Raw genomic sequence first — 18,457 nt, 5'->3', positions numbered from 1 at the left:
TACATTGCCAAAATAAAAATAAAAAACAACTGACAATCTGATTTGCTCGTATCAAGCTGCAATGAAGCCTATGAGAATCGCTGGCGTCATTAAAGGGGAATTAGCTCAAATGGTAGAGCGCTCGCTTAGCATGCGAGAAGTAGCGGGATCGATGCCCGCATTCTCCAAATAATTTTAAAGTATCTGCATATTTTGTCCCAGCGCATTATGGAGTTAAATACAAAGTGTGACAATTCTTTGTAACAGAGACGCCCACCCTGCATGTGTATTTTAATGCACAGTCTGCTAATTTGTAATAATCCCCGGACTGAAAAAACTGCAGCGCGTGATATTTTGTAGGTCTTCTTATCTCCTATGTCCGCTAACGCTAGGCACAACGTGCCCGAGTGCTGTAGCAGCAGCCATGAAGCAAGTTAGTTTTTCAGTAGAAATAAAGTTTTTGTGTATGGGTGTTTTGAGAAGATCAGTTAAATAGTTACGTATTTTGAAATAAGGATGGATTCATTATTATGAACGTTGGCAGAAAGGATATTGTATTATTATTTCCCACGTGTGCTTGACTTGTACAAATCTGATAGAGTTTCAACAAAGGCATTTGACTTGGGTTCATTATTTAGCCTATACTGCCATCTACAGCATTACTGCGGGTGTCGTTTGCTTCTTTTGACAATAATACGGCTGTTTTCACGGAAAACCGTGAGAGCATGTAGCCGTGGCCGAGTGGTTAATGAACAAACAGAGCTGTCAGAAATGGAATTTGAACCCACGCTTCCAGGGTAACTGTGATCTGAACGCAGCGCCATAGCTCGCTCAACCATCCTGAATTACACACGTCTTTTTACAACATTGCAGTACACTGCTGAACCTCCGATGTCTGACGCTGCAGTAAATCAACTCGTCTGTGTGTGTACTTATTCTTTTTCTGTTTATATGAAGGAGGGCGACCTGTTTTGTCGCATTCTATATGGGATTGTAGCAGCCACACCCAGTGACACCAAGTGAGAGTCCAAATACCGACACTACTAAAAATTAATTAAAAGGTTTGGAATAGGAATGACAACAGAATGACAAAGGCAGAATAACAATTCACAAAGCTTTATTACAATGATCCATGATTCACATAAATCAGTTCAAATAACTAACAATAAAATGTATTAAAGTTGTACTAAAAACAAGGAGGGGAAATTGAATAAAGCCAGCCAATAGCCACATTTTAAAAGCATGGGGTATTAGACCAACATATAGCAGCGATTACACTTCTCTTTAAGAGTGCTAGGTGATTGGAAACAGCTCTTCGCAGCAAGGGTACAACAACAAAAGCCAGATTGTTAATACACACAAGTTTTAACAGTATTAGGGAACGTTAGCTGCAACATTACAGGTTTAACTATATTAGAGCAATTCAACAACAATACAAGTTTAGTTAAGATAATTAGCAGCATCGTTCAGGTTTAGCAGCGGTGTAGCATAAGTAAATAGAACCAAAAGGTGTGGGGACATTTACCTGCTGCTGGAACACTTTTAATCTAACAAAACAAAATTGATGAGACCGGGATTTAACCACACGTCTCAGAGCTTTATTCAACAGACTAGCTCTCGAATTATTCAACACTTTACTTTTGGAATATACTCACACGGCTGTAACACCGCAGACACAGAAACAGCGCGTCTCCAGAACACTCATCTACAGCAGCAGCACACCGAATCTCAGGTCCCACGCACCTGTCGGTACTTCCTCTCTCACCCCGCCTCAAAGAAAGAAACTTTCTCCCGTCAGCCCGGCTAGCTCAGTCGGTAGAGCATGAGACTCTTAATCTCAGGGTCGTGGGTTCGAGCCCCACGTTGGGCGTCCTTTTTAAATACAAATTGTAGTTGTTTCTTCGAGGCAACAGAGCAATGTCTGATTCGGTTCACATTGTATAAAGTATTGCAACACAATTACTTATTGGTCATTGTCATATAGCAATTGCTATTGTAAAATGCGTGCATCCTTTAAAGCTATACCGATATTGAAATAAAGAATCTTACTTTCGTGGGTTGGCTTCAATCTGTTTCTTTTTTTACACTTGTCATTACATCATTCATGGAGCAAGTTAGTATGTGCGTAATAAACCCAATCGGGCCTTGATACAATAGACAACCCTAGTCTGTGCTGAAATGAAATAATGCGGTTTTCTACTAAAGCAAACGCAGCTTGTCAGAATGGCCGAGTGGTCTAAGGCGCCAGACTCAAGGACGCTGTTTTTCCAAAGAATTGTGTGTTCTGGTCTCCGAATGGAGGCGTGGGTTCAAATCCCACTTCTGACAGTTATCTTTTACTTATTTTTTAAATGAATCAATTTGTTCATTTTACTATAAAAGATTGCTTCAAGGAAATCAACAGCTGATACCAAACTCTTGTCAGCACTCAATACCATTTTAATTTCCATTTTAAATTGGACTAAAATAGCGTTCCTAACACAGATTGCATTATTGTTGTAAACTGGCTGCTTGTCGAAGTCACTGAAAAATATTTTGTGTAGAAACATGTGTTATTTAACTAAAGATTGTTTTAATATTTCAAATAACATATTACTTTGAAAATCATCTCCGACTGCCACTGGATCGTGGTCTCAGGCTGGGATGCGGACCATTGAGAACCGTATAAACGATCTATTAGTGGAAGTAGCTTACATGAGAAATGCCCTCGTTTAACACGCTAGGATGATCGACTTAGGTATTCTCCAACTGCTGTTTACATTTTCTAACAAGTTATGAGGACGAATACAAAGGTTGACAGCTTCCTTGTAAGTGGGGGTAAGCACAAGTTATTTTCAGATGTAATGTTTTTATTTAAGCTCAATATTGTCCTGCGTAGTGCAAATTAAATTACTATATTTTTATATTAGTCAAGCCGTATTTAAAGTGTTCTTAAATTGCTTTAGCATTAGCAATGACCAATTTGAAATTTGCTTATTGATTTTAACAAGTGAGCAATTTATGTGTTTCTTACCCGTTAAGTGCCATTGTCCTAATCTGAGACTACTTTGTCATTTTTGGCGCATTTTTAACTGGCATGTTATTTGAATTTTCTTTTAACTCTATTGTTATGATAATTTACTCTAATTTTGTTAACCGTAACAGTTAAGTCTAGATGTAAGGTATCAGATTAAATAAACAAAGCTTGTGTTCAGATATTTTTTTTTGTTTTAATAAATGTATTGGTCCTCTATGGGTAGAGTCAGGTAAACTGCATACCTGCCGTTTCAACACCTTAACAATTACAAAATACACACACTAAATTGAAAAGTAATAACACAAAGTCTTGCCTTCAGTTAATATTTTAGAAAATCTATTTTGCTACAGAAGACAATGTCTCTCTGGGGTTGGCCTGTCATTAGATTGCCGATGTAAGATCCCTGGTCCCATCGTAGAAGCAGGATAGTTTATTCACAAATAAATACATACACGTTTGTTTATGTTTCTTTTGTTGGTAAATTAACCCAATACATTATTGCATTCTGCCACATAATTAGACGATCAAAGCCCATTTGTGCCAGTGCGCATTCAAAGGAGACGCGCTGAGAGAATCCTAGTTAAATACTAGTTTTACTGATTTAAACTAGTTGTTTAATGTTTTCTTTACTTTTAAAGCTGAGAATCAAACACACTTGCGACAACTTCATAGCCCTGCTGGCTACGAACACATATCGAGTCGGCTGTTTCCTATAACCCTGGTGATACCGAGTGTTTTCCAAGTATCAGCATCGGCATTACCATGCGTTTGGCATGCTTGCTGTGCACTCTAGCATTGCATAACAAGCATGTAGTATGCCGGGACTTCGTGGCGCAACGGTAGGGTGTTCAAATCACATCGAGGTCAAAGCCTTCTTTGTTTCTATTCCGCACTATTTTGTTTTTTAACGTGTTTGGATTTGAATGTTTCCGTGCATTTATTTAAACAATTTAGCCTACACGACATATCGATTGTATAGCGATCAAACAGAGATTTATTGTATTGTGATTCTTTTTTATGTTTTATTTGATACTGCACAATAAATTAAAGTGACTCCCAAATTAATGTTGGCCAGTCTTCAATGACATAGTTGGGTAATAAAGTCATATTAACACTTCATTGCATGTTATATTGAAAACAGCTCTACAAAAACTAGTTTTGAAGAAACTTAAAGTACAGCAAGTAATTATTGATGCCTTAAAGCTTAACAGACCTGTACAAATTAACAAAGAAAACATAAAAAGGGGCACATAGTCGGCAGGATGTGAACATGAGCGGGGAACCTGCAACATCTTTTAAGTCCATCACCTTAACTTCTTGGCCAAAACTACTTTGTGTAAAGTACCAAGTTCTATAAACATATCACAGACCAAGAACAAATACACACAGTTTGTTTTTAATAAAACATTGACGAAACCACAATCCCTGGTTTAGGAGGCTAGTGCCTTATCCTTTAGGTGACTGCGGCACTTTCATATGGATAGTAGTCAGCGTGACAAAATACAACCAGAGGGAAAAAAGCAGTGGTTTCCCTGTCATTCCATTGCCATATTACATTGTGCATGTTGAGAATATGCGGGAATCCTGAAAACAGCATTGTAATATGTGAACAAATTAATAACCAAATTTAATTAACGCATGGATTAAACGCTATTGAGTGTTACGGTTGTTAATTAACTTGCAAAGCAAACGTTTTAGAGCTCAATTTTTAAGAGAGTTCAAGAGCTGACATATGCAGGAGCTGGCAATATTGACGTATTCCCAAGGGCTTTATCTTTTGGTCTTTCTGGGAACAATTTAAAAAGAAAAGAAAGCAATGTCATTTGTAAAGAAACGAATTTGATAGAAAACCTAATGTTTTCGAGGTCAGTTGTCGATTTAAATGTGTCCAGTAATGTGCACATTTCCCTGATTGCGAATATAATACGAAGTCTTACCTTCAGTTAATATTTTAGAAAAACTGCTTTGCAAACAGAAGAAAAACACGCTAGCAGAGGATGGTTTCGATCCATCGACCTCTGGGTTATGGGCCCAGCACGCTTCCGCTGCGCCACTCTGCTGCTGTTGCAGCATAACTCAATTACCAAGCAGCAGAAAAAAAAAAAACTGAACTCATCGTTTTAACCAGCCACACGGCAGTGGCCGGGCCAAACCATGGAAACGTCGTAAATCAGAGATGATCCGTTTTCTTTTCTCCCAAATACGTTATGCAAAGTATGCAACTTTTCTGCCCACTTTGATCACAGGCAGTTTTATTCCCCAGTTTCGGCGGCCAATTACAATATTCTGTCTCTCGAAAGCATCTTAAATCGTGGAAAGCGCTCTTTGTTTAAAATTACACAGAAGACTTCTTTTGTTCGACCAGGCTTACAATTACATATTTTCTTGTTTTCAAATAGATTTTTTGAAGCGCATATGGGGCGCTATAGAAAATATATATGATTAATTGATTGAATGTTGGCCTGCGTTTGGTCTGGCAGGGTTAATTCTTAAAAAGACAACGCTGAAGGGTCTGATAAATGATTGCAATTATTTGAGATGCTGCATGTAGACAATAATGTAGGAGCACCACCACAGTTCCGACAAGGTTCCATAGTGTAGTGGTTATCACGTCTGCTTTACACGCCGAAGGCCCTGGGTTCGATCCCCAGTGGAACCACTGCAGTTTGTTTTTAAATGATATCAATCCCTGGTCAAGACAAAGTCTCTCTGGGGTTGGCCTGTCATTAGATTGCCGATGTAAGATCCCTGGTCCCATCGTAGAAGCAGGATAGTTTATTCACAAATAAATACATACACGTTTGTTTACGTTTCTTTTGTTGGTAAATTAACCCAATACATTATTGCATTCTGCCACGTAATTAGACGATCAAAGCCCATTTGTGCCAGTGCGCATTCAAAGGAGACGCGCTGAGAGAATCCTAGTTAAATACTAGTTTTACTGATTTAAACTAGTTGTTTAATGTTTTCTTTACTTTTAAAGCTGAGAATCAAACACACTTGCGACAACTTCATAGCCCTGCTGGCTACGAACACGTATCGAGTCGGCTGTTTCCTATAACCCTGGTGATACCGAGTGTTTTCCAAGTATCAGCATCGGCATTACCATGCGTTTGGCATGCTTGCTGTGCACTCTAGCATTGCATAACAAGCATGTAGTATGCCGGGACTTCGTGGCGCAACGGTAGCGCGTCTGACTCCAGATCAGAAGGTTGCGTGTTCAAATCACGTCGAGGTCAAAGCCTTCTATGTTTCTATTCCGCACTATTTTGTTTTTTAACGTGTTTGGATTTGAATGTTTCTGTGCATTTATTTAAACAATTTAGCCTACACAACATATCGATTGTATAGCGATCAAACAGAGATTTATTGTATTGTGATTCTTTTTTATGTTTCATTTGATACTGCACAATAAATTAAAGTGACTCCCAAATTAATGTTGGCCAGTCTACAATGACATAGTTGGGTAATAAAGTCATATTAATGTAACCCACTATTACAATGAGTCACATTGAGAATTAAGTTCAGGGAAAATATATGTGAATTCTGGAGATCTCTCTCTAATGCTGCGTATACCCTTCTTAAGAAAATGTACTTTACGTTATACAGTTGCCTTAATATATTTATACCAGGTTACTTTATTATAAAGAATCACTCAGCAACAACAAATATACTTTATGAAAAGAAAATGTTTATAAAAGTAATATATATGTAGCAATTAAAATTGTTACAATATTGTTCACAGTAAAAAAAAAAACATTGGAAATAAAAATATAGAATAAAACAAAATGTTTCTATCAGTTGTGCACAACGACTAAAGTACCTCCGGAGGACTTAAATATAAAAAAAAACAAGTCCTTCTGCTGAACTGTACAGTCCCGCTGCAATATTACAAGCCGTCTCGGTAGATGCAATGGATCAAGTCCTCCACTCTTCGTAATCTCCGGTCTCCACGAACTATTAATAAAATATAATAGCAATGCAGGACAGTGAAGATACAGCATATAGAAATTTCAGATGTATTCCTAGGACGGTAGCTCTAGCACTCGTTTGCACATTGGAAATTAACATGCAGGCAACTGACTGTGCACGTGTTTATTGCGGGCACAGAAGGGGGGGTCGTGTTAAAGAAACAGACTCACTGATACCCATATTTGGAAACAGGAAGCATGGGGGTTACATTCTCCCTCCCTAAAAGCTATCGTCCTCGATAGTAACACCCACAAAAAATATCCATATATTTATTTAATCATCTTCTATATGCTAATGCGAAATCAAAGCCTGAATCAATAGCTCGGTCTGTTTATGCAACTGTTCCAATATCATTTTGTTTTGCTGTTGTACACAGGAAACAATTTGTGAAACAGCTCTATTGTAATCGTGTTTCTTGTCAGAAGTTATCTTTTGACAAGTTACTTCAAAATCTTTGAACTTAGATGGCAGTTTCCTCTCTCTTTCTGATCGTCTTAACACTTGGGGATCTATGGTCTCCCTAGGCTCAGTTTTGGAACTTTGTTGAAGTTCACCCAGTGCTGATTCTGAGACTTCCTCGGTTATTTCTCTTTCAATAGTAACCTCAGTTACTGGTCCCGTCACGTCGTCTTCATGCAAAGAAGAATGGAGTGGAGGATCTTCATCAGTCATTGGCAGGTAAGTACAGAACTCAGGAGCTTCTGGATTCAATCCAGAACCAGCAATATTCTGTTCTTCTTCAGAAGGAATTACCGATTGATCTGTATCATCCTCATCAGAATTTCCAGTTTCATCCAAGGTCCCTGCAGTCTGCCTCGTCCTCGTACGTCTTGCCTTCTCAGGTACTGTGCCATCATCAACTCCCTCTTCAGCCGATATGAATCCACAAGGACACAACATGTCTCTGTGCAATGTTCTCTCAGGTCCATCATCTTTCTCTGGTCTAATCACATAGACTGGCAGCTCTTCTCTAACCTGCCGTACGACAATGTAAACAGCGTGTTCCCAGCGGTCAGCTATTTTGTGCTTCCTACGCAAATTTACATTCCTAACCAGGACTCGATCTCCTTCCTCCAAGGATGATGCTATGACCTTCTTGTCCCATCTCTGTTTATTGGCCAGCTGTCTTTACTCTGCTTCCTTAGTGGCTCGCTCGTAGGCATATTTTAGCCTCTGACGAAGTTCCTTCACATATTGCTGATGAGTCTTATGGTCATGTCCAACAGGACTGATGCCAAAGCACAAATCTATAGGCAATCTTGGCTGCCTACCAAACATGAGGAAGAACGGAGACTCTCCAGTAGTGTCATTACGAGTGCAGTTATATGCATGAACGAGAGGGCGAACATACTTCCTCCAGTTATCTTTCTTCTTCTCAGAGAGGGTACCCAGCATGTCAAGGAGGGTTCTGTTAAATCTTTCCACTGGATTTCCTCTAGGATGGTAAGGTGTAGTTCTAGATTTAGTGCCACAAATTTTACAGAGCTCTGAAATGAGTTCAGACTGAAAATTTGCACCTTGATCGCTATGAACTCTCTTGGGAAACCCGTAGTGGCAAATTACATTCTCCCACAACAGATTGGCTACAGTCTTGGCAGTCTGGTCTTTAGTTGGATATGCTTGCGCATATTTTGTGAAGTGATCGGTTATAACTAGTATGTTCCGAATATCTTTGGAATCAGGTTCTAATGATAGAAAATCTATGCAGACAAGCTCCATGGGAGCATAAACATTTATATTGACCATTTTTGCAGCCTTCTCTGCCCTTGCTTTTCTGCGTAAGCACCTCTCACAAGTTTTGCATTTCTGTTCCACATCCCGGGTCATCCTTGGCCAATAGAAGCGTGCTCTAGCCAAATCCAGAGTCCTCTCATAGCCAAGATGTCCAGTTTCATCATGTACTCCTTCCAAAGCTCTAGCCTGGTGACTTTGTGGAATCACCAACTGATCGAATAGTTCTTCATTCCTCATCACCCGCCGATGTAGAACACCCTCTTTAAGGAGAAGTTTAGGCCACTCTTTTAAAAGTAATCTTACTTCAGGGGTCTCTGACTTTCTGAATTTTTCTTCAAGCTTTCTGCCTTTCCCCAACAACTGAATGACTCTGGACAGATTAACATCTCTGTTTTGAAGAACTTTCCAGTTTTCTAAAGTTAATCCAGGAAGTAATGGTTGCCCTGGCCATGGTTCTGGAAATTCTAAATCATCTGGAATGGCACCCTCTCCATTAGGTAAAGCATCTACAGCGCTAGGTTTGTTCCCACTCACTTCTATCTCTGGATTCTCTTGCTCACCAGGCTCTTCTGATTCAACTTCCTGTGCAAGTACTACTACCTTATGCCTCAGGAAAGCAGCCTTACACACATCTGACTCCAGGGTGTCAAAATCAGGGTCTTGTCTAGTTCTGGACAGCATTTTAGCAATTCTCTCCACTTGCTTCTGGGAGTCATCATCATCTGCAGCAGGTCCATTTGGCCTTCGGGATAAGCCATCTGCATCCATATTAGTTTTTCCAGATCTGTAGCTTATGTCAAAGTTATAGATAGACAGGGCTGACAACCACCTATGTCCTGCAGCATCCAATTTTGCAGTTGTGAGAACACATGTCAGAGGATTATTATCTGTCACTACTTTGAATTCTGTCCCATATAAATAGTCATGAAACTTTTCACTTATTGACCATTTCAAAGCTAAAAATTCCAATTTGTGAACAGGGTAGTTTTCGTTCACTTCGTCCTCGACTAGCATATGAGATAACTCTCATTTTACCATCCTGGACCTGGTAGAGTGCTGCTCCCAGGCCTGTGTGTAAGATATAATGGAGTTTCCAGTCTGCAAATCCTAACACTGGCGATGTAGTGAGCTTCTCTTTGATGCATTCAAATGCCCTTTGACAATCTGCTGTCCATCGATCACCCAGAGACTGTCTTGCTTTTATTCGCCAAGATGCCCCTTTCTTTCTGTTTGAAGCTTCGCCCACCAACAAATCATTTAATGGCCTAGCAATGTTTGCATACTTTTCCACAAAACGTCTGTAATACCCTGCGAAGCCGAGAAAAGACCTAACCTCTCTGATGTTCTTGGGCGTTGGCCAATCTATTATAGCTGAATCTTCTGGGGGTCAGGGCAGATTCCCTCTTCCGAAATCTTGTGTCCCAGATATGCCACCGAATTCTGGAAGAATTTACATTTTGAAGGAGAGAGCTTCAAGCCATACTGAGCAATGCGATGCATTACCTTCATTAGACGTTCCTCGTGTTGTTCAAGAGTGTCTGAAAATATAATTAGGTCATCCAGGAAAGCAACCGCTTCCTGTAGATTAATTCCTGACATCACCCGCTCCATTGTTCTCTGAAATGTAGCTGGGGCATTGGTTAAACCTTGAGGCATCATTTTGAATTGCCAATTACCAAATGGTGTTGTGAATGCAGTCTTGGCACGGTCAGACTCTTCTACTTCAATTTGATAATATCTGCTTTTTAGATCTAGTACTGAGAACCATTTTGAGCCTGAAAGAAGAGCAAAAGTCTCCTCTATTCTAGGAAGTGGGTATGCATCCCGCCTGGTTAGACGATTCAGTCTTCTGTAGTCCACAACCATTCGTAGGGATCCGTTTTTCTTTCTAACCAAGACAACTGGAGATGCATAGGGGCTGTCAGACTCTTCAATAATCCCAGTAGTCAGCAAATCATGAAGGTGACTTCTCAGGTCTTCAAAATCAGCTGGAGAGACACGACGGGTGCGCTCTTTGAATGGAGTGTTGTCTGTGAGCACTATTTTGTGTGTTATCCCAGGAGCATGTCCTATGTCGAGATCATGGAGGGAGAATGCACTGCCTACTTCTTTTTCTATCCTAGTAGTAATATCTTTCTTGAAATCTTCAGAAACTGGTGAGTTATCAAAATCCAACTACAGCCTTGTTGTATTACTGGGACCGAACTTTTCTCCCTCCCTCAATACTGCAGTAGCACTAGAACATCTGGACTCCATCAGATTTAATTTGGAGACATCTAATGCCCTTATCCACTCCACTGTTTCCCCTGCAGCAACAACACTTCTGGGTTGTAAGGTGATGTCAAGATCAGAGGCATTTTTGACCATGACTCCAATCTTGGTATGATTTTGAGGGTCTCCTTCTAGCAGCTGATTGTAAACCAGTAATCCTCCTGCAATGGGATGTCCTTCAGATGCTTCTATAAGTATATTGCATCCTTTGCTATAGATATTCTTACTCAGCATACATTTCAGCTCTTTAGACTCGTTCGTGGGAACCGTAACAGGTGTTTTACTGGCTAATCTCACTTTGGTAGTTTTTGCTTTTGCATTGGCTTCACCAATTGTATTGGTATAGGCAGCAGCCCAGTCGCAGCGGATAGCCAGCCTCTTCAAGTATTGCGCACCAGCCTTCTCCTCACACTCACGCATGAGATGCCTAAGTACATTTGTTCACACTAAGAGAGGTACAGTAGTATTACATTGATTGTCAGGGCAAACAAGAACTAACACATAAAAGCTGTTTTCTGTGCCACAAACATCTTCAGGAAATTGCACATTAACTTCTATGAATCCTAGATAAGGAACAGTACTACCTCCCGCACCAACAACACAGAGTAAGTCTTGTATCGAGCTTAACTTGAGCTGTGACAAATACTGACGGTAAAATGACTCAGATAGGCAAGTTACCTGTGATCCAGTGTCTACTAAACAGAGGCAACGAACACCATCAAGAAAAGCAACAGTGTGACATGACTCACCAACAAGACCAGGAGGTACGCCCTGTAAACTTTTATGAAAACTGGGTATATTGTGCTTTTGAGTTGTTTTGGGACTGGGTGTACATGAATTCAGTGCCTCTATCTGTCCCTTGTAGAGACACCCATCTAGTTTAAAGGATGCAATGGAGTATAAGCTTCTCTGCGCTGTGCAGCCCTGTTCTCGCATCTATTCCTGAGCTTTTGCTGAACCAGCACTGCATTCACTGGATTAGAGCACTTTTCCATTGTGTGTCCATCTTTGCCACAATTATAGCAGAATGCCCCCATCCTATTGGGTCCCTTCTTAACTGTGGTTTCTGACCTTTCTCTTAATTCAGCAGAGCTGCTCCTATTACTTGCAGTATCTGGGGCTCCACTAGTATTTGACACACCATGTGTACTTGAGGATACCTTTGCTTTTTTCCAATCCTTTTCTAGCTGTAGGACCCTTTGGGCAAGCTCTTCTTCTCTGCTGGTTGAACCGGGAACTGTATGGGATACAGTACTAATATTATCACCAACACCAACAGACTTGGCAGAAACCTTGGGCTGTGTTGCACCAAGATGACGCTTCTTTCTGGTCTCTTTTGACTCTTTCTCCTCCTCAAAAGCTCATACCTCAAATAAAACCTTTGAGTATGATAAGCACTGCTCAGAAATGTCACTCAGAAAGTCCTTCAAGTGCAAACGGTCTATTAACGTATCATCCCAACAACCCCTGATAAATTGCTTCAACAGTTGCTTATCAGGTTGTGTTCCAACTAAACCATCCCTTTCCATTACTCGTTGCAGGACAGCATGGAGTCTACGAAGATAGTCTGATGCTTTTTCAGTTGCATTTTGATGTGTCTCAATAAACTGTATAAACAGCTCCTCGCCACTTGCTACACTGCCATAAGCCTTCTCTAGCTCTTCAAAGTACTGCTCAGCAGTTGCGTCTTCTCCTGCTTATAGGGCAACATTCAAAGCTGGGGGTAAAAGACTTTCCAGTAACTTGCGTCTTTTTGCATTAGCAGTGAGATCAACATCTTTAATTACCTGGCGAATCTGAACTTCGGCGCCATGTTTCATAGTCTGCTTCACTACTTGGCTTACTGGCAGTGCCCGAAAAACACTTGAGCTTGTAACGGACATTGTTAAGAAATGCACCTTCACTCGCAGTTTTCACTACATGCTCTACTACAACTTTCTGTACATCACTAGGAATAGAGATAGGTGTGGACTGGTTGCTGTACACATTTGGCTGTTGAGAGGGTGAAGAAAAGGTTTCAAAATGTTCTGAGAATGTCTGCTTAGGAGTGAAAGCATTTGAGAAATCAAAAGACACCTTGGGCAAGGGACTAACCCCTTCAGAGTCTTTATAGCTTCCACTAAGTTTATCAGACAGCAGCTTGGATGCCCTCTTTTCTAATTCTTTAGCATCAGTGCCATGTTTGATAGCTATTGCTGCCAACTGCTCCTGAAAAGTATCAGTCACATCTAACAAAATGGTGCTAGTGTTGCTAAATCTAACTTGATCTGATAAAACAGGCTGTACTGTCCAGCGACTGCTGAAGTCATGACTAACATGCTCATCATCTAACAGAAACACAGACAAACCTTCCTCAAACTCACAAAGTACACTTTCAGATACTTGTCCAACTAAACGCTGAACTTTAGTAACAACACCAACTGGACTGAATGCATTCTTAATGTCAGCATAGGTGACTCTTTGATCTACATGACCTAAAAGTATGGACCTATCAGGGCAAAACTCATACTGCTTGCACAATTCCATTACTTAGAGAAATTAAAGTAAAAAAAAAATTATATATATATATACTTTTTTTTTTTAAACTTATTGCATATATATTTCAAAACAAATTTTAATTGTTGCTGAGTAATTTGAACATGAATGATTACTAGAAGGGGCGCAGCCCCACGTTGGGTGCCAAATTTTTCTACTTATGTAACCCACTATTACAATGAGTCACATTGAGAATTAAGTTCAGGGAAAATATATGTGAATTCTGGAGATCTCTCTCTAATGCTGCGTATACCCTTCTTAAGAAAATGTACTTTACGTTATACAGTTGCCTTAATATATTTATACCAGGTTACTTTATTATAAAGAATCACTCAGCAACAACAAATATACTTTATGAAAAGAAAATGTTTATAAAAGTAATATATATGTAGCAATTAAAATTGTTACAATATTGTTCACAGTAAAAAAAAAAACATTGGAAATAAAAATATAGAATAAAACAAAATGTTTCTATCAGTTGTGCACAACGACTAAAGTTCCTCCGGAGGACTTAAATATAAAAAAAACAAGTCCTTCTGCTGAACTGTACAGTCCCGCTGCAATATTACAAGCCGTCTCGGTAGATGCAATGGATCAAGTCCTCCACTCTTCGTAATCTCCGGTCTCCACGAACTATTAATAAAATATAATAGCAATGCAGGACAGTGAAGATACAGCATATAGAAATTTCAGATGTATTCCTAGGACGGTAGCTCTAGCACTCGTTTGCACATTGGAAATTAACATGCAGGCAACTGATTGTGTAAAACACAATACACAAGTGGTGCAATAATTAAAAGGAAACTTATTTAAAGTGTATATATATATATATATATTTTTTAGTAACCATACAATACAAAGGTACTATATAAATGACAAATGTATATTTGGAACATCTTAAACACATATTATAAACCGTTCAAGTTTTGAACTATATTTAACTGCAGTTCAGTCAAAATGGCGGACGAATGTATAAACAATATTCTCTTTTTTTTCTATTTACCGAGTAAAATGGGAAACACAACTGCCTCTGTAAATAACAGAAATCACTCAATTATAAAAAAATATATTATTCTTTTATAAGTATTAGAATATAGCCGCTTCAAATATTTATTTGCAAAGCTGTATTGAACAGAATCATCCACATGGCGGCCACACTACTTATTTATTTATTTAAAGTTTTACTTAAAGCTTTATTACAGCAAATCCTGCTATTTTTAATCAATAAAAAAATCAAAGTAAGGAGAAATCGCTTACCTATTAATAAAATATAATAGCAATGCAGGACAGTGAAGATACAGCATATAGAAATTTCAGATGTATTCCTAGGACGGTAGCTCTAGCACTCGTTTGCACATTGGAAATTAACATGAAGGCAACTGACTGTGCACGTGTTTATTGCGGGCACAGAAGGGGGGGGTCGTGTTAAAGAAACAGACTCACTGATACCCATATTTGGAAACAGGAAGCATGGGGGTTACACAGTACACTGCTGAACCTCCGATGTCTGACGCTGCAGTAAATCAACTCGTGTGTGTGTGTACTTATTCTTTTTCTGTTTATATGAAGGAGTGCGACCTGTTTTGTCGCATTCTATATGGGATTGTAGCAGCCACACCCAGTGACACCCAGTGAGAGTCCTAATACCGACACTACTAAAATTAATTAAAAGTTTTAGAATAGGAATGACAACAGAATAACAATTCACAAAGCTTTATTACAATGATCCATGATTCACATAAATCAGTTCAAATAACTAACAATAAAATGTATTCAAGTTGTACTAAAAACAAGGAGGGGAAATTGAATAAAGCCAGCCAATAGACACATTTTAAAAGCATGGGGTATTAGACCAACATATAGCAGCGATTACACTTTTCTTTAAGAGTGCTAGGTGATTGGAAACAGCTCTTCCCAGCAAGGGTTCAACAACAAAAGCCAGATTGTTAATACACACAAGTTTTAACAGTATTAGGGAACGTTAGCTGCAACATTACAGGTTTAACTATATTAGAGCAATTCAACAACAATACAAGTTTAGTTAAGATAATTAGCAGCAACGTTCAGGTTTAGCAGCGGTGTAGCATAAGTAAACAGAACCAAAAGGTGTGGGGACATTTACCTGCTGCTGGAACACTTTTAATCTAACAAAACAAAATTGATGAGACCGGGATTTAACCACACTCTCAGAGCTTTATTCAACAGACTAGCTCTCGAATTATCCAACACTTTACTTTTGGAATAGACTCACACGGCTGTAACACCGCAGACACAGAAACAGCGCGTCTCCAGAACACTCATCTACAGCAGCAGCACACCAAATCTCAGGTCCCACGCACCTGTCGGTACGTCCTCTCTCACCCCGCCACAAAGAAAGAATCTTTCTCCCGTCATTCCGGCTAGTTCAGTCGGTAGAGCATGAGACTCTTAATCTCAGGGTCGTGGGTTCGAGCCCCACGTTGGGCGTCCTTTTTAAATACAAATTGTAGATGTTTCTTCGAGGCAACGGAGCAATGTCTGATTCTGTTCACATGGTATAAAGTATTGCAACACAAATACTTATTGGTCATTGTCATATAGCAATTGCTATTGTAAAATGCGTGCATCCTTTAAAGCTATACCGATATTGAAATAAAGAATCTTACTTTCGTGGGTTGGCTTCAATCTGTTTCTTTTTTTACACTTGTCATTACATCATTCATGGAGCAAGTTAGTATATGCGTAATAAACCCAATCGGGCCTTGATACAATAGACAACCCTAGTCTGTGCTGAAATGAAATAATGCGGTTTTCTACTAAAGCAAACGCAGCTTGTCAGAATGGCCGAGTGGTCTAAGGCGCCAGACTCAAGGACGCTGTCTTTCCAAAGAATTGTGTGTTCTGGTCTCCGAATGGAGGCGTGGGTTCAAATCCCACTTCTGACAGTTCACTTTTACTTATTTTTTAAATGAATAAATGTGTTCATTTTACTATAAAAGATTGTTTCAAGGAAATCAACAGCTGATACCAAACTCTTGTCAGCACTCAATACCATTTTAATTTCCATTTTAAATTGGACTAAAATAGCGTTCCTAACACAGATTGCATTTTTGTTGTAAACTGGCTACTTGTCGAAGTCACTGAAAAATATTTTGTGTAGAAACATGTGTTATTTAACTAAAGATTGTTTTAATATTTCAAATAACATATTACTTTGAAAAACATCTCCCACTGCCACTGGATCGTGGTCTCAGGCTGGGATGCGGACCATTGAGAACAGTATAAACGATCTATTAGTAGAAGTAGCTTACATGAGAAATGCCCTCGTTTAACATGCTAGGATGATCGACTTCGGTATTCTCCAACTGCTGTTTACATTTTCTAACACGTTATGAGGACGAATACAAAGGTTGACAGCTTCCTTGTAAGTGGGGGTAAGCACAAGTTATTTTCAGATGTAATGTCTATTTTAAACTCAATCTAGTCCTGCGTAGTGCAAAAGACATTGCTATATTTTTATATTACAAATACACACAGTTTGTTTTTAATAAAACATTGACAAAACCACAATCCCTGGTTTAGGAGGCTAGTGCCTTATCCTTTAGGTGACTGCGGCACTTTCATATGGATAGTAGTCAGCGTGACAAAATACGACCAGAGGGAAAAAAGCAGTGGTTTCCCTGTCATTCCATTGCCATATTACATTGTGCATGTTCAGAATATGCGGGAATCCTGAAAACAGCATTGTAATATGTGAACAAATCAATAACCGAATTTAATTAACGCATGGATTAAACGCTATTGAGTGTTACGGTTGTTAATTAACTTGCAAAGCAAACGTTTTAGAGCTCAATTTTTAAGAGAGTTCAAGAGCTGACATATGCAGGAGCTGGCAATATTGACGTATTCCCAAGGGCTTTATCTTTTGGTCTTTCTGGGAACAATTTAAAAAGAAAAGAAAGCAATGTCATTTGTAAAGAAACGAATTTGATAGAAAACCTAACGTTTTCAAGGTCAGTTGTCAATTTAAATGTGTCCAGTAATGTGCACATTTCCCTGATTTCGAATATAATACGAAGTCTTGCCTTCAGTTAATATTTTAGAAAAACTGCTTTGCAAACAGAAGAAAAACAAGCTAGCAGAGGATGGTTTCGATCCATCGACCTCTGGGTTATGGGCCCATCACGCTTCCGCTGCGCTACTCTGCTGCTGTTGCAGCATAACTGAATTACCAAGCAGCAGAAAAAAAACTGAACTCATCGTTTTAACCAGCCACACGGCAGTGGCCGGGCAAAACATTGGAAACGTCGTAAATCAGAGATGATCCGTTTTCTTTTCTCCCAAATACGTTATGCAAAGTATGCAACTTTTCTGCCCACTTTGATCACAGGCAGTTTTATTCCCCAGTTTCGGCAGCCAATTCCAATATTCTGTCTCTCGAAAGCATCTTAAATTGTGGAAAGCGCTCTTTGTTTAAAATTACACAGAAGACTTCTTTTGTTCGACCAGGCTTACAATTAGATATTTTCGTTTTCAAATAGATTTTTTGAAGCGCATATGGGGCGCTATAGAAAATATATATGATTAATTGATTGAATGTTGGCCTGAGTTAGGATTGGCAGGGTTAATTCTTAAAAAGACATCGCCGAAGGGTCTGATAAATGATTGCAATTATTTGAGATGCTGCATGTAGACAATAATGTAGGAGCACCACCACAGTGCTGACAAGGTTCCATAGTGTAGTGGTTATCACGTCTGCTTTACACGCAGAAGGCCCTGGGTTCGATCCTCAGTGGAACCACTGCAGTTTGTTTTAAAATTATATCAATCCCTGGTCAAGACAAAGTCTCTCTGGGGTTGGCCTGTCATTCGATTGCCGATGTAAGATCCCTGGTCCCATCGTAGAAGCAGGATAGTTTATTCACAAATAAATACATACACGTTTGTTTATGTTTCTTTTGTTGGTAAATT

The 18,457-nt window shown here is 39.3% G+C and overlaps 7 non-coding genes across 7 annotated transcripts; 6 read left to right on the top strand and 1 right to left on the bottom strand.

Moving 5' to 3' along the window:
* Positions 1 to 1,776: 1,776 nt before the first annotated feature.
* Positions 1,777 to 1,849, top strand: trnak-cuu (transfer RNA lysine (anticodon CUU)). The gene has a single exon. It is a non-coding gene; the product is annotated as a tRNA-Lys (tRNA).
* Positions 1,850 to 2,196: 347 nt separating this feature from the next.
* trnal-caa (transfer RNA leucine (anticodon CAA)) lies at positions 2,197 to 2,307 on the top strand. The gene is made up of 2 exons: positions 2,197 to 2,234; positions 2,262 to 2,307. It is a non-coding gene; the product is annotated as a tRNA-Leu (tRNA).
* Positions 2,308 to 4,983: 2,676 nt separating this feature from the next.
* Positions 4,984 to 5,055, bottom strand: trnam-cau (transfer RNA methionine (anticodon CAU)). Its single transcript has one exon. It is a non-coding gene; the product is annotated as a tRNA-Met (tRNA).
* A 526-nt stretch (positions 5,056 to 5,581) lies between these two features.
* Positions 5,582 to 5,654, top strand: trnav-uac (transfer RNA valine (anticodon UAC)). The gene has a single exon. It is a non-coding gene; the product is annotated as a tRNA-Val (tRNA).
* Positions 5,655 to 6,162: 508 nt separating this feature from the next.
* On the top strand, positions 6,163 to 6,234 carry trnaw-cca (transfer RNA tryptophan (anticodon CCA)). Its single transcript has one exon. It is a non-coding gene; the product is annotated as a tRNA-Trp (tRNA).
* Positions 6,235 to 16,320: 10,086 nt separating this feature from the next.
* On the top strand, positions 16,321 to 16,431 carry trnal-caa (transfer RNA leucine (anticodon CAA)). Its single transcript has 2 exons — positions 16,321 to 16,358; positions 16,386 to 16,431. It is a non-coding gene; the product is annotated as a tRNA-Leu (tRNA).
* Positions 16,432 to 18,214: 1,783 nt separating this feature from the next.
* On the top strand, positions 18,215 to 18,287 carry trnav-uac (transfer RNA valine (anticodon UAC)). Its single transcript has one exon. It is a non-coding gene; the product is annotated as a tRNA-Val (tRNA).
* Positions 18,288 to 18,457: the final 170 nt, after the last annotated feature.

This window comes from Acipenser ruthenus, chromosome 35 (assembly GCF_902713425.1).
Source record: "Acipenser ruthenus chromosome 35, fAciRut3.2 maternal haplotype, whole genome shotgun sequence".
NCBI lineage: Eukaryota > Metazoa > Chordata > Actinopteri > Acipenseriformes > Acipenseridae > Acipenser > Acipenser ruthenus.
Note: the sequence above shows the minus strand (reverse complement) of the source record. Positions and strands in the feature narration are given on the sequence as shown.